We start from the raw sequence: 22,662 nt of genomic DNA, 5'->3' as shown, positions 1-22,662 counted from the left end.
AGAGATAATTAGCAAGCACACATATGGGAAAATGTTTAACCTTGCTAGTTATCAAAAAAATACAAGCTAAAATAACACTGTATCAATACCATATCATTTAGATATGTAAAGGAAATTATATTCTGGTGAATTCTACCAAATGTTTAAAAAAGAATTAACATCAATCTTTCATAAACTCTTCTAAAAAATAGAAGAGGAGAGAATGCTTCCCAATTCCTTCTCTGTGCTTCCATTATCCTGATACTAACTAAAACCACATAAAAACATCACAGTAGAACTACAGACCAATATCTCTTATGAATATAAGTGCAAAAATCCTCAACGAATTCTAGAAAACCAAATCTTGCAACATGTAAAAAAGATTATATGCCATGATCAAATAGGTTTTATCCCAGGAATGCATGAGTAGTTCAACCTATAAAAATCAATCTATGTAACATACTACATTAATAGAATGAAGGGGAAAAAAGCACATAATAATCTCAATAAACACAGAAAAAGCATTTGACAAAATCCAATATGCTTTCATGAGAAAAACACTCAATAACCTAAAAATAGAAAGGAACTCCCTCAACTTAATAAAGACCATCTGTAAAAATCTATAGCTAACATAATACTCCATGGTGAAAGGCTAGATGCTTTCCCCTAAGATCAGGAACAAGACAAGAATGTTTGCTCTCACCACTTCCATTTGATATTGTACTAGAGGTTCAAAAAAGTAGGCAAGAAAATGAAAAAAAAAATGAAGTGGAAAGGAAGAAGTAAAATTATATGTATTGCATAGGACATAATCTTATATATCTTATATAGAGAAAATCTAAAGGAATTCACAAAAAATAATCAGAACTTATAAAGAAGTTTAGCAAGGTCGTAGGATATAAGATCAATATCCCAAAATCAATTGCATTTCTATAGACTATCAATGAACAATCTTTAAATGAAATTAACAAAGCAATCATATTTGTGATAGCATCAAAAGGAATAAATATTTAGGAATAAATTTAGCAAAATATGTGTAAGACTTGTACACTGAAATCCAGAAAAGATTGTTGAACAAAATAAAGATGACCTACATAAATGGAAAGATCCTTTATGTTCATGGACTGGAAGACTTAATATGGTCAACATGGCAACACACCCCAAATTAATCTGCAGGTTCAACATAATACCTATCAAAACCTCAGCTGCTTTTTTGGGGGTAGAAATTGATAAGCTTATTATAAAATTCATATGGAAATCCAGAATAGCCAAAACAATCTTGATAAAGAATAAGGTTGCAGGACACACTCTTCTCGATTTCAAAATTTACTACAAAGATTCAATAATCAAGACAGTGTGTAACTGGCATAGGATAGAAAAATATATCAATGGAATTGAATTAAGAATCCAGAAATAAACCCTTACACTTAGGGCAAACTGATTTTAAATAAGAATGCTAGAACAACTGCATATCCACATAAAAATAATAAAGTTGGACACTACTTCCCACAAAAATTAACTCAAAATAGTCCATAGGCTTAAATGTAAGAGCTAAGACTATAAAACTCTTAGAAGAAAACATAGGCATAAATCTTTATGACCTGGGATCAGAGAATGGTTTCTTAGATTTTACAGCAAGAGCGCAAGTGACATAAACATAAAATAAATAAGTTGGACTCCATCCAAATTAAAAACACGTGTACTTCAAAGGACACTATTAAGAAAGTGGAAAAATAACTTAAGGAATGGAAGAAAACAGTTGCAAATCGTATGTGAATTCTTACGAATCAAAAACAACAAAAAAATACAAACAACCCAATCGAAAATGACAAGGATTTGAATAGATATTTCTCCATGGAAAACTTATACGTGGCCAAGAAACACATGAAAAAATACTCAATATCTTTAGCCATTCGGCAAATTCAAATTAAACCACAATAAGATACCACTTCACATGCACTAGGATGGCTACAGTAAAAAAAGATTGGTAATAATGACCATTGGCCAGGAGGTGGAGAAACTGTAATTCTGAGACATTGCCTGTGGGAATGTAAAATGGTACAGATGTTTTCCAAAACAGTTTACCAGTTCCTCATCAAGTTACACATAGAGTTACCACAACCCAGCAATTCCATTCCTAGTTATGTATCCAAGAGAATTTGAAATATATCCACACGAAAGCTTGTACACAAATCCTCATATCTCCAGTATTTATTATTGCCCCAAAGCGGCAACAACTCAATTGTCCATCAACTAATGAATTAATAAAAGTGTGTATTATATCCATACAATGGAATATTATGTAGGCGTTAAAAGGAATGAAATACTGGTTAATGCTACAACATGGATGAACCTAAAAAACAGGCTCAGTGAAAGAAGCCAGACATAAAAGATCACATGCTGTATGATTCCAGTTATAGGAAATGTCCAGAATAGGCAAATCCATAAAAACAGAAAGTAGATTGGTGGTTGCCAAGGGCTGAGAGGAGGAAAAAATGGGGAGTGACTACTAACAGGTGTGGGTGGTATATGAATATCTCAATAAAGCTATTAGTTAAAAAAAAGAAATTATTTAATGTTGGCAAGACTGGTGAAACTGGGGGCGCCTGGGTGGCTCAGTCGTTAAGCGTCTGCCTTCGGCTCAGGTCATGATCCCAGCATCCTGGGATTGAGCCCGGCATCAAGCTCCCTGCTCTGCGGGAAGCCTGCTTCTCCTTCTCCCACTCCCTCTGCTTGTGTTCCGTCTCTCGCTCCTGCTGTCTCTCTTTCAAATAAATAAATAAAATATTAAAAAAAAAGACTGGTGAAACTGGTCTTATACCATATGTACAATATATAATATATATTATACATTGCTAGCACCTGAGAAATTGGTACAATCCTTTCTAAAACAAATTTGCCTGTATGTTCCAAGAGCCATACAGATCTTCCTATACAATAATCCTGTACCTGGGAAATTAGGCCATGCTCACTGTCAAAACAATAAAAAAGTTACATGCTCAAAGATACTCTTTCCAAAAAACTGAAAACACATCAAACATTTTACAAAATGAGACTAGGTAGTTAAATAATAGCATATCAATTTAATGAAATATTTTTCAAAATTCTATGATGATTTGTTAAGGAAAAACATGATAGATATGAATGATTAGACATTTTAAATTATTTATACGTATAGGAAAACCTGGACGAAGAAAAGGGACACAGGAAAAGAAGTGATTTGTTAGTATGCTGTAATCCCTGGGATCCCATTCCTGTGTTTCTCACATTAGTTTTGTGAGGAATCTGAATCCACCACAATGTTCTTTGCTACTATGATGCTGTTATATTTAAAATAATTTTTAGGGGTGCGTGGGTGGCTTGGTTGGTTAAGCAACTCTTGATTTTGGCCCAGGTCATGATCTCAGGGTTGTGAGACCCGGCTCCGCACTGGGTGTGGAGCCTGCTTAAAATTCTCTCTCTCTAAAAACAATAAAATGAATTAAAATACGTTTTAAATATTTGGAGGGTTTAAGGAGGATTTCTGAGTGTCCTTTTGGCTATGTTTGGCATATCCAGAAAGATGTCGCGGGTAATCGGATGTCTAGATGATTCTGACTGGAGAAAACATGAGGTGACCATAGTGACCCTGGAAGACCAAACCAAGTGCAGCGAGGAGGTGGGGAACCTACCTTCTCTGCACAGCAGCCTGGCTGGGATCGCCCCAGAGGAGCAGTCTCCCTGGGAGGGAGCCCTGAACCTCCCCACTGACAAAGGCTAGGACTACAAACTGTGCAGCCTGAAAAGGAAATCTGCAATTACAGCAATGACGAGCCTAAAGAATGCACCTTATATGAATCGGAGACTAAAGCATGTCACTAGTTCTTTAAAAAACTTTTCTAAAAAATAGAGGTATACTTTTACAGTTTTAAAAATTAAAGCACACTACATATACATTTATACATAGTAAATGTATACTTATATACAGTATATACAACTGAGTGTAGTCCACATTAAATATTCGTAAGTGTGTTCATATATCAATATATACATTCATATATAGTAAAGTACACAAATCCTAAGTCTGTAAATGGGTGAATATTTATATAAGTATACATTAATTTGTCACCACCCAGATCAAGACAGAACTGTCCTGGCAGGAGCACAGTGTTCCTTGCAGCTGACAGCCCTGCCCACAGCAACCGCTCTCTGACCTGTCTCACCATAGATTAGGCTTGTTGCTTTTGTACTTGATAAACATGGAATTATTCGGCATGTATTCTTTCGTGTCCCCCTTCTCTTGCTCACCATTGTATCTGGGAGATCTGTCCATGACATGCATGTCCGTGTTTTTCATTGCTTTGTAGAACTGTCACTGGATTTACAAGTTCTGTCATCTGCCTCCTGCAGAACATAGAAAGGCTAGCGAATTTCCTTTTATTTAAATTTCACTCTGATGTTAAACAAATGCATGATTAAATAAACTATCTTAAGAGGAGAAAGTTTGAAATAATAATAATAATAAATTCCCTTAAATGCAGTTGGTCCCCATAGGAGGTCAGACTAGTCAGCTGGAGACCTGGTACTTCTGAATAAATAAAATGGACTGATATTTGGGGAAATCTGCAGCGGTGTATGGTGATCCTGTGCAGAGAGTAGGCAGAGCCAGAGAGGAGAGGGATTGACTCGCCGGCCAAAATGGTACAAAAGGGAACTCTGCAAGCCCGGAAGCATTTGCAGGAAACACACGGTGATCACACCGCCCTTTGGACTCGTGGGTGTGAGGCACACGCAGCATGATTGCAGGGGTCTTGTCCTGTCCTACCATAAAGCCATCTCCTTGTTTCAGGCACAAGATCAGATTAGGTTTCAGTGGGAGTGACCTCAGGCTTCTGTAAACCTCAGGCTTCCAGACAGCAGATACCCTTTGGTCAGGAAAGGAGAAGAAATTTCTAGGAGCTGCAAACATTCAGAGCATTCACAGCTTGTTCTGGGACAACATCCAAAGTTAGATTATGTTAAATAATAACAGTCACGGAGGCAATAATATTAGTAGTGTAAGTCTGTTCTTATTGAATGGGGAGATTGGGGCAGGTGTTTCCTGCATCGACAGCTGGTGACCTTCTCAGTGGTTTCTCTCTCACTCGGCATTGCCTTTTCCCTCTCAGAGCCTGGTGTACTGAATCCTCATTTCCTTACCTAGAAAGGTAAGGTAATTACTAACTTTGAATCTATAGAAAGTGGCAGGTAAGCTGGCTAGCTGCATGCCGGTCCAGCTTTCTATTGACGGGAAAGAAAATTCTTTGTTTTTCACAACTAAACATATTAAAATGTATAGAATATATTTTGAACAGTTAAATAGTTTCACTTTCTCCATAATTAAGGTAAAAGAAAATTATGTTCTAGTGTAAGTTAGTGCTGTTACTAAGATCTGCATGACCTTGGGGAAATTACTTCTTGGAATCTGAGTTTCCTCAACTGTAAAACTATGAGCTTAAATTAAGACATCTCTAAAGTGCATTTTTAAATGCTAATATAATTTATTTCAAATTCAAGTCATGAAAGAATCTTAAAAAAAAAAGTTCCCCTTTGATGTTAGGCTTAGCCTGACGTTAGTATTGACCCCAAGAACCAAACATTTGATTCAGAATGCCCTAGAATTATATTCTGCTTGAGTTTGGGTGCCACAGTTGCAGATCACAAAGTACTGGATAGGAGCAGCAGGTGAGCACCCGGAGGCAAAATTACAATTGCTTCTTGAAAAAGAGTGATGAGACCTTGATCAAAGAGCGGTCTTTTTGGTTTAGATAGATAAAGTACCAAATGTCAGATAACATTAGATTAATTTGAGATCCTGAGAACATTTAGGTCAGGCTAACAAATTTATCTTTATTTGAGCTCTTAGCAACCTGTGTGCCAGGTGTTTATTACTCTTGAACAAGCACTTTCTGTTTATCTGGAAAGAGTGCATTGAGACTTGAGTCTCCATTATATAGATGTGACATTAAGTGATAGGACATTGGTATGCCAAACCCATGTTGTAAGGAACCATGCTTTATGAGGGAGAAATGTTCGTGTTTAGGAATTTCTTAGACAACACATAGGTTAGATTCATGCTTCAATTATCCCCAATTATAAGATGATCACCAAAGGAAATGTGCGGTCATCCTCCATGGAATTATGCTTATTCCAGCAAAATTATTCCTGATGACCATCCTTCCTTTTTGGTGCCCAGTATATAATAACTCCAGCTGTCAAGTGCTGATGCAAGGCATGGAAATTCGATTTTTCTTTTCTTTTACAGAAAACACAAAGATCCTCCCATGCAATCTTCCAGGCTATTGTCATACAGCATGATTTATGTATTTCTTGTATGTTTCTTTCTTTTTAAATCTGGAAGTATGTTCTTTTTGTTTTATTGGGCTATTTATTCTCTTGACATCCTTGGATGTGAGTTAATGGAACCGTGATAAAAGGATAGAGAAGTAGAACAAACAAGTCTGATGGTATAGATTCAGGACTGCCTGACAGATTAGGGATGGCAAGGATAGGAACAAAAGATAAAATCATTTGATTCATGTGCACTGGGATGGCCCAAATAAGCCATTGCTTGAAGGTTTTGCTATGCTGTGACTGAAATATAAATGCAGGAAAAACTAGGTTATGGTTATAAGGACTAAGAAAAGATGTTTGTTTTCCTTGAAAAAGTTAATTTTGAGACATAAAATGTAACTGCTTAGTCAAAGAGCTTAGCACAATGTTTTACGCTAAATGAGCATTTAATAGGTATCTGTTAAATAAAGCCAAGGAAAGAAGTTGATGGATGTGAGGAAGAGGGGATAGAGTGGGCAGACATCTATGATTTTGTCTACCCAGAAGAGCACCCACTCCCTTTCTGGCCATGTCCCATCCATGGGCCTGAGATTGGAAGCTCCCACTGTCCTACAGATCCTACTGGTCATGAGCCAAACTGAAATAATCCCAGTGCTTTCCCTCAACTGTAATTGGCCCAGAGAAGTACATTTAACACAAGCTGAACCACCTGGGGGTGAGGGGGGCACCCCCAGGATTCCCCCCACCCCTAAGTAGAACCATGAAGAATCATGATAAAGCTAGAATAACAGAAGTGTGGAAACTGCTGGTGGTTACTATTACATACCCAGGAGGAAAGAAGTCTGACATGGTGAGGGCAATCCATAGATAAAGAGAAGAAAGGGAGAAGAGTTCTGAGCACATTTGTCCCTGGTTCCAGCTATCTCCAAAGCCCAGTTTTTTCCTCTCTCCCTTGTGAGATTTGGTCACTTGAGCCAACACTGCCCCCTTTACTGAAGCTCAAAGATTCCAAACTGGTACAAGAGATGATTAGAATAGCAGTAGAACTGGGCTGATTCGGGAATAATTTAGACTCTAAACCATGGAAGATCTAGGATCATGTCTTTCATCTTGATAATCAAAGTACCCAAAGTAGTGCTTGATACCCAGTTGGCTGTCAATCAAATACATTTACTCAGCGTCCAGGAAATATGCTAAGTGCTGATAATAAAATAGTGAGCAAGACAAATGCTGTCCTTGCCCTTAAGAAGCTTTCAGTCAAGTGGAAAGCACAGACAAGATAACTGGTGATGAAAATGAAAAGTGATGCTTTTTGATAAGGAAAGAATTTAATTAAGGTTATTGGATGGCAAGTAAATAGCCTAGCTAATCTAAGTTAAAAAGGGAATAATTAGGTAATGGGCTATTTCACAGAACACAAGGGGTAGAACGTAGCCCCACCTTAGGGAGAACAGAAACCAGGAACCGGAGGGCCATTGTCTCCCCAAGAAGTGTTCTCTTTCTCACTCTGCTCTCTACTTGTCTTGATTTTTTCCCTAAAGATTGACTTCTTTGTTCACCAATCAGTGCTATTATAAAAGTGGTCACAGCTTCCAAGGACAAACCTATCTGAAGAAGATCATTATATTGACCAGAGCTCCCCTGAGGGGGAATGTAATACTTTGATAAGTTGATTGGCTTAGGGGCTCAGCCCTCAGGGCACGCTCAAATTGCAAAAGATGATTACTTTACTCGGCAGACACGAGAAGAATGAGTGTGACCCAGGAAAGACAGTGAAGAAGGAGAGGGAGGGAAGAGTCTGAATGACCCCTGTCCCCTTCACCAAACTTACTGTAGAAACTACAAAAATTATAAGATACTCCAGATGACCAGAAATTTTTTTTAAGATTTTTATTTATTTATTTATTTATTTATTTATTTATTTATTTATTTATTTATTTATTTATTTATTTATTTAATAGAGAGAGTGAGGGGGGAGCAGCAGAGGGAGAGGGAGAAGCAGACTACCCGCTCAGCAGGGAGCCCAATGCAGGGCTCAATCCCAGGACCCCGGGATCATGACCTGAGCTGAAGGCAGATGCTTAACCCACTGAGCCACCCAGGTGCCTCACAGATGACCAGAAATTTTCATGAAAACTAGTGAGAGAGCTGAATTCTGTCTGTGTTGGAGCAAAATATGACAGTCTATGATGAGGCCAGGAGCAAGGACTTGGCTGTCCTTGGGGGGGATCAGGCCGCACAAAACGACTGTTGAGTCTCCAATTTCGGGGGTGGAAGGGACCGTTAAGGGGATTCTTGTGAGCTGGTCAAATGTTCTAAAAAGTATTCACACAGGGAAGAAATGAGAGTTAAGGGAATATACGAGGGCGATGACTGATCGAAGCTGAATATTCTTTGAATGAAAGAATGAATAAATTAGACTTCCTTTTAGCATAAGCTGTGATATACGGCCACGAGGCTGTTGAAGCATTTGTACATAAGAGTTAACTTGCTCTCTCCAATCGCTGTTCCTCTCATTTCTGTTTTCCTTCCCATTCCCACTCTTTATGCCATACAATCCTTTCCCTGAGTCTCCAAAGAAAAAAAAAACCTATCCTCCCCATTTTTTTCCTTTCCCTTTCTACGTAGTTACAGCATAATGATGTACAGATGCTCACTGGGTGACTCAGCACTTGACTTAGGCAAACTTGACCTTATACAAAATGATTACATGAGGTACCTAATGCAATTTTAGAGATGTAGAAAATTTCACATTATGTAGGGAGACAAAAAGAAGTCTAGCTCATAGATGAATGCTCAGAAGCAAGGCCCAAAATAGGCCCCCCTGGGAGAAAAGCAATTGCTCTCCATTTTCCGAGGTCTCTCAGTGCCTGCATGGGTCTCTGGCCAGGATACTTGCCCACCATTTCTTCTGACTCTACTCCTGTATAGTATGCAGTTCAGTGCTCAGACCCTGGGTTCCCACGGCCTGGATTTGTAGCCTTTTTCTACTGTTTACCAGCTGAGTGACTTTGGGTAAGTCTTGATTTCCTAGTCTACAAAGTAGGGGTAATAAGGTTTCCTTTCTCGGTGTTGTTAGAAGAAAGAAATCAGATGATCTCTGCACAACGCCCCGCCTAGAGTGAATACTCCTGCCAGTAAATGGAAAGCTTGATGCTGGTTACCCCAATGACAGGCTTCTTTTTCTCTTGACCTCCATGCTAAGTGCTTTCCAAATTTTGAGTTACAAAAACACAGATGAAAACAACCGTACAAATGGGGAAGCATTAGTAGCAGAAAACGTGGTGCTGTGGGGCTTCAGATCTAAAGCTACTCTCTTTTTTGTTTGTTTGTTTTTTTTTTTTCTGAGTGAATTGAACCAATCTGAGTTAATACAGTGATGAAGTGAGCTTGATGTTCCAGATGTTTTTCCAGATGTTTGGCAGAGCTTCCATCTTTCCTGATGGCAGTCTTTCATTTCTAGGTTCTTCTGGATTACTAAATGTGGGAGGAGGGGGGATCTCTCAAACCCCATTTGGAGAAGAGAAGAGAGGAGAGTAATATGCAAACACTGTAACCTCAATATTCTCCCTATAAAAAACAACTTTCTGCAGAATCTCAGATCAGATGTCTTTAAGCTGCAGTGCAGTGGAAGAAAACATTCTCCAGCTCTCTTGAATGGAGAATTTATCAGGCTGCATTTTTAAAAAATCTCCTTTTGTGGAAGTAGTGAGAGTCTCAGGAACCATGTTCATATCCATAATAATGAAGCCAGATAAGGGTGCCTGACTCAGATTCTGCCCATCAAAACAAACCATCCAAGCACCATGTGAAAAGCTTTGATAAGGCCCGTGTGAAGACAGTTTATGCAGTCCCTTTGTCATTGAATATGGTTTCATCCCCAGCACAACATTTTTAAACAGCTTGATTTAAAAAAAAAAAAAATCAGTAGTCCTTGAGTACGAATGGTATCAGGACAACAATCGTCAATGTACTATTAAGAGCTTTATTCACATCTCTTTTAGCTTTAAACCAACTGGCTTGTATCATAGTCTAAATTCCAACAGTGATTTGCCAGTGCCTCCGGATTAATTCTTTCTTACTTTTGTCATGCAGCACAGATAGACCCTCTTTTTTCTCTGACTGGTGGTTTTCAAACTTGACTTCTGAGCACTGAAAACTCTTTTATCAAATAGACTCTTACTCAGAACTCAACAGCAGAGTGGAACTGCTCAGCAAGTGTCTCCTATGAGGAAGATCTTTGGAAAACCACTGCCCTATACCAAAAGTGCCTTGTTTGACTGGCAGAGTTCACAGCCGGGATAGAGATGCCATCCAAATGTAATTTGCTCAAAGAATGGAAATTCATTAAGTAGCACACAAATAGAACCTAATCATGTATAGTAACTACATTCATGAAGAAGTTGCATGACAGTATTATGCTTCATCACTAGAAATAGAAGTGGCAACAGGTTCAAGACTACATTTTCAAGTCTGCATTTCCTACTTTCCTCCAGGTGTGATGAGCTAGAGCTCTGGAGCAACACAGAATCAGTTGGCCTCTGTCCCGAATGACTCTCCTCCCAATAAATAGAATTTGCACGTGCCCATGTTCACAATATGGCCCAGCTGGAAGAACCTATAGCAGAGATAGTACAAAAGACCATCTCCTAAGTTGTTCTGACTTGTATATAAGACTGGGGAGGATGGAACTTTTCTTCCTATCCAAGCATGCCCAGTCTTATTTTGTTAAGGAAAAAAAAAAAAAAAAAAAAAAAGCCTTGATCCTAGAAGCATTACTCTACAAATAATAACCTCCTATGTTATTTTTAAGAAGACTCACCATTTTTATGATAAGCCTTCATTTTCCAACTCCAGAATGAGATCCTTGGTTTTTATAAACCTAGAGAAGAAAAACATTCCAGTTCCTAAAGGAAGTTACCCAGCAGATAAGTGGAATGAGGCAGATCCAGTAGCATGTCCCTACCATTGTAGCACAAAACTAGATGTGTCAAAGCATCATGAGTTTCTCAGAGGACAAGACAGTCAAGATAATATACTTCACTCTTGTACCCCTTGCAGCGAAAGTTTCTTTTCCTGAGTGTTCCAGTTTCTCTATTCTTGTTTCTTCCATGCAGGCAGCCACCATCTCTCAGAGCTGCTGCTAGTCCTTTAAATAAGGACTTTTATGCTTCACTCCTTTTCACTCAAGTCAGTAAGGGGCAGTGATGTCATGTCTCAGAGCTGGAAAGCACAGGCTCATTAGAGCTGACTGTTAAATTTTCAGGAATTTTGCAAGCCACTATTAAAAATTAAATTGTGTAAACTTAGAACTAAATAGAACTGGTTGTAGAAAAGAGTAGCAAATGCTCAAAACTCATCATTTCTTAGTTATTTTACAACTACCTCTACCCTTAACCGTCCCTTGTATCTGTATGGTGGAAATATCATACAAAAGTGTGCAAGGATATTTCATATCCTGCCCTGTCAGGTTGACAGCTTGAAATCAGTCATAGATTTATAACATCAAATTTGGTAAACACAAAAAATTGGAGCTTTTTTATTTTCTGGAGAGCTAGTTTTTAAATGTTTACGATCACACCATTGGCAAGAAGCATATGAATAGATATCTACTCCTTTGACAATACGTGACAAAACAATTACTTAAGTTTACATGACTGGCTAGTGGGACATTTTGCCGTCAACTCGCTATTTTTATAATGCTGTGAACTCTGATACTCACAAGTGGATTCCCTCGTTCTCTCTTTATCACCAGTGAAAATTTTAAGTCAGTAGCAATAAAGAATTAGGTTAGGTTTCAACAAGAAATAAAAACTATGCCAATCAACTGTGTGGGTAGCACTTTATATGGTTAGAAAAGGAGTAAGATATGAAACTCATAAATCTATTGCATGAATATATCAGACAGAGATGGAGAAAAAGCCATCACAAGAGGAAGGACATAAATTGTGCTATGTGGAAGGAAAGGAATGTACTGGAATAAGGAAATGTACTGCACTGGTTCATAATTTTGTAATAATGTAAGCTCATTATCAAGAGTCTGGGATATTTTTGCTGGGCAGTAAACAGAAAGAAGACTTTACTGAAGACTCAGGGGTTAGATCATAGAAGAATGACTGAGGGAGCACTTAATGACTATTACATGTGCTCACATTCAAAGCCAGGTCCATCTGTCGGAGTGGGGGGGCAGGGGTCCCTTGTGGGTGCCTTTCTGTATAGTGTCCTTCCACGGAAGTCACTGACCATTTCTCCCTTCCTGGAATCTAGGCCTCACACCCCTAAGCCTCAGTGTCCCTCTCTGTCTAAGTCCTATAACTCCAGTCCCCAGTGCTTGTTCTAGAATAACCTCATTTCTGGATGAGGAATCCTAATGTTAGGATTGGTGGCTAAGGTGTATGTCTGTATAATACAGGGCTGGGAACTAGGATGAGGCAAGTGGGGCACTTGCTTCTGGTGCAAAGTTTAAGGGGCACCAAAAACCTTTATAATCAAGATAAATAATATTTTTAAGTTAAATTAAAAATTTTGGTGTTTAAACAATCAAAATTCATGCAAAGGACCCACAATTTTTGAAATATCAAATTTTAAAATAATGACAGGATCATAATTTAGTAAAAAGGGTGGGCGTTCCCACTTGTAAACCAGTCTTCCGAGTGGAACGCTCTTGGTCCCATTCTCTCTTGGCTCCTGTGAGAGTTTGCTCAGTTAGCCATTTCCTCTCTCTCCTAGATTTTTAGCTTACTCTGAAAGAAGGCTTCTTCTCCAAAGCCGACAAACTGTTCAAGTTGCCTTGATTCCCCGCTAGCTAGCACCTCCCTCATGTTTTCCTTTTACACTAGAGCTTTTTGAAAAAATAACCCATGCTCAATGTCATTATGTTCTCCCCTCCCCTTTGGCATTTCCTCATGAGACAATGCTGATTATTCCTGTCTACCTGAGAAATCTCTTCTCCTTTGACTTCTTTGAGACCACACTTCTATCATTTCTCCTCCTGCTTTTTAGCATTCCTTCTCAGTCTTGTTTGCAGGTTCAACATTTTTCAAATGTTGGTAATCCTCAGGCGCTGACCTCAGTCGTTTTCCCGCCCCCCCCGCCCCCCCCCCCGCTGCATCTCCCTGGTGACCACATCAACTCCCATGATATTATTGTCATACATAAGTACATGACTCTCTTTTTCAGCTCCACAGTCTCTCCAAGCTACAGTTTCTTACATAAACCGCTCACATTAAACATCTCCTCTTGGCCATCCCCCAGACACTTCAAACTCAATATATCCAAATTGAAATCATTTGCCACCTCCCCAGTCTGTTTTCCCTGTATTAAATATTTGGTTGGATGGCACAAGGAATCAAACAAGGAAGCCTGGAGTCACTTTTTTTTTAAAAAAATTGAGAAATAATGGACATTGTGTTAGTTTTTAGGTATATAACATAACAATTTGATGTACGTATCAAAATGATCACCACAATAAGCTTAATTAACAACCGTCACCATACATGGTTATAGATATGTTTTCTCATGATGAAAACTTTCAAGAACTCTTCCTTTAGTAACTTTCAAATGTACAACACAATATTAACTATAGTCCCCACGTTGTATATTACATTCACAAAATTTATTTATAACTGAAAGTTTGTACCTTTTGAACAGAGTTACCCATTTCACCCTCACTCTACCACCACCTCTGGCAACCACCAGTCTGTTCTCTGTATCTATGAGATCACCTTTTTTTAGATTCTACATATAAGTGAAATCATAAGGTATTTGTCTTTCTCTGTCTGACCTACTTCACCTACGATGGACCCTTAAGGTCCATCCATGTTGTTGCAAATGGCAGGATTTCCTTTTTTTATGGCTGAATAATATTCCAGTGTGTCTGTGTGTTTGTGTGTGTGTATATATATATGTATGTATACTTTATCTATTTATCAGTGGATACTTACTGGAGTCACTCTTTGGTTTTCCCTTTCCTCAATGGTCTGGGGCTCTCTAGCCCCATATGCTCCCAGGGATGCCTCTGCCATAAAGTGAAACTGTCAGTGGAGGCCCCAGAACTCCCTTCAATATCTGCTCACAGAACCTTTAGGACACCTGCACTCTTGCAAAGACCTCCCCCCAAGGTTTCTGCCCAAGATCCTCCCATCATAATATTCCCCTCGGGCCTCCTCTGCTGCCTCTCTCCCCTGTACTCCCTCTGTGCCACAACACTAGCCTTCCTGTTTCTCTCTGGACCTTTCTCCTCTCAGATACTCGCATGGCTCGTCACCTTCCCTCATTCAGCCGTCTGCTGATCTAAAACTACCAGAGAGGCCCTCCCTGACCACCTGACCCAAGAACAGCAACCACTGCCCTCCTATTCTCCAGTGCTCCCGTCCTGCTTCCTTTCTCTTCATCGCACTTATACATGCCTGACTTGTCCATATTTATCTATTTGTTTCTTCTCCCTTCCCCATTAGAATGTAAATTTCTTGACAGCAGAGTCTGTTTTATTAACTCTCTGTCTTCATCACCTAGAACAGTGTTTGGCATTTAGTAGATGCACAATAAATACTTGTTAGGTAAATAAATGATGAATTCCTGTCACATCTACTTTAACATTTATTGTCTTTCTTAGTTCTCTCTTGTGCATATTCAGTAAATATTTACTCAGCCCCTCCTGTGAGCCCTGCATAGTGCCACTGCTTGCCAGATCTCATAGTCTCCAGCCTGGGCTCTTGCAATTGTCCCCTAACTGGTCTCCTTGCTTGCAGTCAAGTCTCTCTTTATCTGTTCTTCATGCTGCTGCTCAATGACCTTTCCAACTTGGCTCAAATTGATAGGTTCTTGGTGAAGACTTTCTCAATAATTTTGGTGGAATTGCTTGACCTTCCTTGTGCCTTAGTGTTATCTAAGGAGCTATTTTAGGAGCCTCCTTCAAAATGGCACCTTCTCCCTATTGTCTTGTTGGTGATAGTTAACCTAGACTAGCCACTAGGAATCCATCATCATTTCCCTATGTATTCTACCACCTGGTTCATCTCGCGTCCAAGTAAATGGTGGAGGGAACTCTGTGATTCTGTGCATGCCCTGGACAGCTGGCCATGAGGGAGCACTGCAGGCTTGGAAGAGGTGACTCATCTCCTCCTTGGAGTACAGCCCTCTGGGTAGAGCAGATAACAACGGTTATCATGGTATGTATAGCATGACACTTCGCTGCACACATTTACACATCTGTCCTGCTCTATTTGACTGCAAACCCAGTGAGGGCAGATACTATCATTTATCTGCCTCTGAGTCTTATTCTTATCCTGTGTAACACAGTGCCAGGGCTATCATGAATGCTTGGTAAATATTTGTTGAATAAATGAAGTAATAGTATATTCATTGAATTATCTGTCTTTATGCCAAACAGTCCAAAGCACTTATACATACCTCATAGTATGTTTTTCTAACTTAAAAAGTGATGTGACCACACATTTCTATATAATAGGTAAAAAAACAGGTAGTATTATCTCTCTGTAACAGAAGAAGAATTGGATTTATATCTGTTTCTTACAGAAGAATTGGATTTATATCTGTTTCCTAAGATTAGTTTGCACCCAAAGCTGGATTGATAGCGTCAAGTCCAGTGTGCAGATTATTGCATTAGATGCCAAAGGATTAGCAAAGCAAAGTAGAAACACTCTCTGCCTTTAAGAATCATACTAACTCTGAAGGAGAAGACAATACACATAGAAAATACAGGTTCATCAAACACTTTAACAACCCTAAAAAGGGACCACCCAAATATTAAGTCAGAAAAGAGAAAAATGCTTAAGGGCCCGGCTGAACTTCTTCCATGGGAGATCAGCATCTTTATGCAGATGACATCTGCTCTACCCAGAGGGCTGTACTCCAAGGAGGAGATGAGTCACCTCTTCCAAGCCTGCAGTGCTCCCTCATGGCCAGCTGTCCAGGGCATGCACAGAATCACAGAGTTCCCTCCACCATTTACTTGGACGCGAGATGAACCAGGTGGTAGAATACATAGGGAAATGATGATGGATTCCTAGTGGCTAGTCTAGGTTAACTATCACCAACAAGACAATAGGGAGAAGGTGCCATTTTGAAGGAGGCTCCTAAAAAGGACTAAGATGATGTTTCTAAAACTAAATCAAAACTCTACCAGCTATTTAACTTCAAAATTGTGAACTCTGGTTTTCTGGGAAAAGATTGTGTTAAAAAAAAAAAAACGGAGTGGGAAAAGAAGTTAACATTTACAGACACTTTCCATGTGCTTTGAACTGGTGTTTTGAACCCTCTGTCTCAATGCCTCCTTACAACAATATTGCAAGATAAATACTATTGGCTCTATCTTTATAGATGAAGATATTGTGGGAAGGAAAGGCTCACATAAAAATATTCATTATTTATTTCTATCAGCATGGACTCATGGAATTTTATTTTATTCTATAGGTTATAATCTATTAATCTCATTAGATATTTTATGGTTTTTCCCAGCTTTGACCATGGGAATTCCCTCAAATGAACTCTTGTGTCCTTTTCCCAGGCGCCCATCAGGTTTTGAGGATTCCCTTACTTTCTGGCACCACAAGATACTTCAGACACGCTTTGTTTATTTTTCTTGCCTCAGCCCTGGCTCCTTTTATTGAAGAATCAAGTGCCAGTTGGGCTCACTTCCTGGGCTCTTGTAGAGAAAAGAGGAGAGAACTTTGTGCGTGTATATATGTATATACGTTCCATACACACTCATCTCTAACTTTTTCTCTTTCTCTGAATATATTAAAGACCATGAGTTCATACTGAGACCTCTGATTCCAAACCATCACCTCGTGGTTCACTCTACCCTGCCTCATTCCTTTCTCCAACAGTGAAAAACTAGTCTTTATTATCCACAGTATATTTATTTATTTGCTTGATTCTAGAATACACATAGTTATTGAATTACTAACCCATACCCCAGTGAAAAACAAATTTAGTAACTAACAACCCAGTGTTTTTTTTTTCTTTAGCCTTACAATAGAGTTCAAAGACTCTATATTTTTTCAATATATTTTTCAAATTTGTTGTTGTGTGTATTTTGAGTTTCCTCTGCTTCCTGATTTAACTATTTAATGAGTATGACTAACATTACTCATGGAACTACCATGATTCCCAGAGTCAGAGCTATATATATTATATAGATAGTATACTCAGAGAGGTGTCCCTTCCCTCAGCCCTCACACCTGTTGGCATTCTGTCCACCCGGTCCCTTCCCATTTCCTTTAGGTGACCAATCTTCTTAGTTCTGGTTTATCCTTCCTGTGTTTCTGTTTGCATGAGAACATATACGTATATTTTCCCATGCTGTATTATATATATTATGATACTCTCTTGTACTTAGATGTTTCACTTAAAAGTATATCCTGGAAATTAATCCATATGAGTTAATAAAGATCTTCCTGTTTTTTTGGTGTTTTTTTTTTTAATAGCCTCGTGGTACTTTACTTTGTGGATATACCGTCCTTATTCAACCACTCATTGATTCATGGGCACTTAGACGTTTCAAATGTATTGCAGTTATAAATAATGCTGAAATGAATAACTGTGTGCATGTACTTCTTCATATTGTTAAAGATAAAGGGTAAATTCCTAGAAGTGGGACGTACTTTGGTTAGATATTGTTAAATTGTCCCCCCAGTGGTTGCACTAGCTTACATTCTCCCAGCGGCATCTGAGAGTGCCGGTCGCCCCACAGCATGGCCAACAGGATATACTGTCATACTTTTTAACACCACCGATCACATAGGTTAGAACTTGTATCTCAACGTTGTCCTAACTTGAATTTCTCTAATTATGAGAGACATATTAATGAACATATTTTCATATACTCTGGACCATTTTTATATCTTTTGGGGGAATTACTATTTGTATCTTTTCCCATTTTTCTATTAAGTTCTTTGTTCTTTGTCCCTCAACTTGCAAAGGGGCTATTTAGACCACTTTTTATAGATGGGTCATTTGAAATTCTATACACATTTTACTGCTTGTGTGATAAATTCCCATTTATCTTATATAGTTTCATTTAGTGTACATATCCCCTTTTTTTTTATTAGAAGAAATTTAGGGCACTTCGCATATTTTATTGTAGTTATACTATTTGCGTTGTACAAGCACACATTTTTATCACAATGTGGCTAAATGACAGCAGAACCAAAGAAACAAATTCATGCAAGAACTCCTTCATGCAATTCCTTCAAGAAATATTTACTTAGAACAAACAAACATTTTTTAAAAAGAAGGTATATCACCTTGGCCATTCTGTGACTCTGACACTCATTCTTCTAAAAAACAGGAGAGGGCCTCATAAGTCATTGCACTCAAGGTAATAAACAAGTGGAAAGAGTGAAACAATGGAGAAAAGTACCAAAATGGAGATTTAATCCAGATTAAACAGCTTTACTAAGATCACATACTTAGTCTGAGCTGTGCAACTTCTGATTTCTATTTAAAAGGTTTCATTTAATATTCTTGTGAGTTCTACGGAAGAACAAATAAAAAATTTATTATACTTTGCAGATGGTACTAAATGAGGTGTTTTCAACAGAGGGAAGAATAGACACAGCACATATGGAACTAACAAGGTTCCAAATGTGTGGGTAGATGATCATGACATATGATTCATCCTGGGAAAATACCTACTGATATTCATTGTGGGGGCCTGGGGCAGAACATTGGTATTGCAAGTCAAAAGAAATCCAAGAGGATTCAATTCCACAGGGCTTGGGGGTGATATAGACCTGTTAATAACTAATACTATAAAATCACAGATATTTGATCTGAAGATGCTTGAGAAACAAATGAATAATAGCGATCAACTGCATTAAGGAGCATTCCTCTGCCACACAGGAGCTCACAAATCAGGTTTGCCTGGTCGAACTCAGCTAGTCAATGTGTTTTGTTGGAGCCATGATATATTTTTAAATCTGCATTTGAATGCATTTAGGTCCTACTACTCATTCCCTCTTGTTTTATATGTGACAGAATTTTACCCATTTGTTTTGCTCCTTGTCCCCTTGTATGCATTTGTGTTTGTTAAGTCTCTTGTGTACTATCATATCCTTCCCTTCTTTTTATTGATTTGTTGAAGAAACTGGGATAGAATGTGCCACATTCTGGATTTGGCTGATTGCATCATTGTTGCATCATTTAACTTGATCTTATATCCACTATATTTCCTGAAAATTGTAAGACAGATCTTGAACAGAAGATGGCAAGCTTTTTCTGGAAAAAGGAAGGGATAGCAAATATCTGAGGTTTTATGGGCTGTAAGTTCTCTGTCACAACTACTCAGCTGTGCCATTGTAGCAAAAAACCAGCCATAGGAAATATTTAAATGCAGAGGCATGACTGTGTTTCAATGAAACAGTTTACAGAAACATGATAAAGTGTCAGCTGGGGCAGATGGAATGGTATGTGTGATGACCTGGAGACAGTGAGAACACGCCACATTAAAGGAATGGAACTATACTCAATGTGGTGGAGCGTAGAGTGGAGAAAAGTCTGAATGAAGACCACCTGCCTTCAGCAATATCACCAGAGGGTTTCGGTTCCATCCTTAATGCTTGCACATACCAAATTCTACCCTCCTCCCTGCAAGTCCTCTATAGCATTCTCATAGGTCAAACACCTACCATCTGTTCCACAGTTATGATCACATAGATAATTATGGATCAATCTCCCAAAAGAGGGCAGCCAACTTGTCATTTAGTCATCAGATATTTATTGAGAACCTACTATGTGCCCGGCTCTGTGCCAGGCACTTGAGGGCACGGTAATGAACAAAAATAGTTTTCTTTCATGGAGCTTGTAGTCTAATGGGACCAAAGAAATACATTAAGGAGATAATCCTAAAAATGAAACTGAATCATCTAAACTGAGGCAAGTGCTGAGGTATAAGAGGAGCAGTTGTTGGAGAAAATATAACAAAGAATCTTGATCCATAATGGGATAAGGGAAGGCCTCCCTGAGAAATCTTTCTTCCATTCAAATTTCAATCTGCCCCTAATCTTGTTGAGGATCCCCAGCTGGATTGGAAATTCCATCTCCTCAGTCACTACTCCCACCATCAGTAATAATTCTGGCTGGGTGTCCCTGGTCATTCAGGTAACAGGCTTCTGCTTTTCTTTCTAATTTTACTGCTGTCAAAGCCTCAGTTCTCCCAAAGAGTTGACCCCCTTGAGATCCCCAATTCTATGGAGGCAGTGTTTGTCCCTCTTCTGGTTTTGTTCTTCTGAGAAGACCCCTGGCCTATCTCTCTCTCCTGGGATTTAGACAACACTTTCCCTGGGACTTCGTAAAGCCTGGAAACATCTTTGAATCCAACCCTCAAGGGATCAGTGCTCCTCCAAAGACCAGATTGCTAGGGTAATGTGTGCAAAAAGGAAACAGAACCCACTAGATAAGTGTATGGGCAGAGGAACAGCAGGGGAAGAAAGGGCACTGGTCCGCGACAGGCTTTACCCTCCCCTCCACTCCCTCCCGTCCCCCACCCCTCCGCCGGTGGTGCTGCTTCTGCTGCCTGGTGCCTCTGAGCCATCTCTAACCTCTTCTTTCGGAAAGCAACTCTGATGTTCATTTCATCTGCTCTCCTCTATCTGCCGGTGTGACAGGTATGGATTAATTTTTTTTCTCCAAATTTCCTCCTATCGGAAGAGGTCACTTATGATAGGAAACTTTCCAAACCATCTGCTTCCCATACACCTTTTCAACCACTCAACCCACCCTGGCTTTTGCAGGTCTTTCTGTAATGGCTTTCTGTGCCCTCTCTACTTGGAGAACTTGGAGAACTCTAGCTCTGCTGAAAATACATCCCTTCCTCTGCCACGTGGTCCCAGGCGCCTCAAAACCCAGCAGAGTGAGTTCATCCCCCTCTCTGCTCCTGCAGCTCCCTGGGCAGGCCCTACTCTAGCAGTAACCACATTTTGTCATTAGATTGTAATCGGCTCTTTGCAGATCTGTCTTCCCGGCCGAGACCCTGACTGCTCGAGGCCTGGCGTAATTCTGTCTTACTCCTCTTCATATCTCCAGTGCCCTGTGGTATCTGCCACATAGTGGGTGCTGAGGAATGTTTCAATGCTTTCATTAGCGATACTGCTTTGTCTCACATGCACTGTTAGCACAGATACTAAAGAGGTACAACTCTAAAGCGATTTCACACATTCTGCTAATGCAAAAGAAGGAATTAGAGCCCAACGGGTAAGTGAGAAGTTTCTGTGTTTCAGCTGTGGAGTGTGAAGACTTGCCTCCCTAAAACCTGAGAGGGGCCCTGAAAAAAAAGGTCAGATTTTCCACAAGCTGAACCTGGGCCAGGTGAGGAAATTTCACCCTTTATCAGTCTACCTCTTGCCTGGATCCTAAGACTTCAGGATTGTAGTGAGGGGTTGGCTTATGGAAGGTCTCTTCCCCTTCTAGGGAGAAACTGGATTGCATCTCAACCACGCAACTGGTCTATGAATTTGACCTTTCAATTACCAACAACCTGCTGACCGACGATTCTCTAGGATCCTCAGATCAAGGAAATAGCATCCCCACCCCCCCCACCCCCCCGCCGTGGGAGAGAGAATAAAAACAAAATAAAATAAAACAAAAGGAAGTCTGATACCCAGCTATGTTGGTATCTTTCTAAAGTACTAACACCATAATAAAGGCTTTCCGCTTCTGTTTCATTATGTGACAGCCAGAGACTATAAACACTGTCAGTGGCAGAGAAAACAGTGTCTAGAAACAAATAAGAAAAACTAAACATGAAACTGGGAATATGTGCACAGCTTATGCTTTGGTATTCTGTGGTCATGACGGCTTTTGCTCTTATGAAAGTACTGTGTGTGCTGTTCTTTTTCTCCGTAATGATTTCTGAAACTGTGTGACTTGTAGAATTTGCCTTTTAAAAAAAATGCAGTGAGTGTTTAATCGTTCAGGGTGTGAGTAACCACATTCTGTTCGAGCACGCTTCCAGACTTCACTTTCCTCCTTATCGGCGACAGTACTCCAAACACTTGTCTCAATTTTCAGATCAAAGCTGATGAAAAACAGACCTCTAAAGGGTTGAATTGCTCTCTGCATTTTTGTGCCGCAGAAGAAAATACCTTTAGCACTTGAAAGGGCTGAACATTTTTTGGTGTTTTATCCTTAGATGGTGAATTCTGCTTTACCTTTCTGCTTTGCTTATTTTTTACTCTGCCAATGTCATCCGCTTCATGAAATGTATCTTTTAATTAAGTATTCTTGTCTCAAATTGTCTGCCGTGGCTCACGGTCAGGGCAAGAATTTATATTAGCAAAATAGGATCTGTCACTAAAAGGGAAACATCTTGGCTTCTTTCAACACGGAATTAACCTCATTTAACCAATA

The sequence above is a fragment of the Mirounga angustirostris genome, unplaced genomic scaffold (assembly GCF_029215605.1).
Source record: "Mirounga angustirostris isolate CCGP_5_RB_7025 unplaced genomic scaffold, mMirAng1.0.hap1 SCAF_3, whole genome shotgun sequence".
Lineage (NCBI taxonomy): Eukaryota > Metazoa > Chordata > Mammalia > Carnivora > Phocidae > Mirounga > Mirounga angustirostris.
This window is presented reverse-complemented; position numbering follows the sequence as displayed.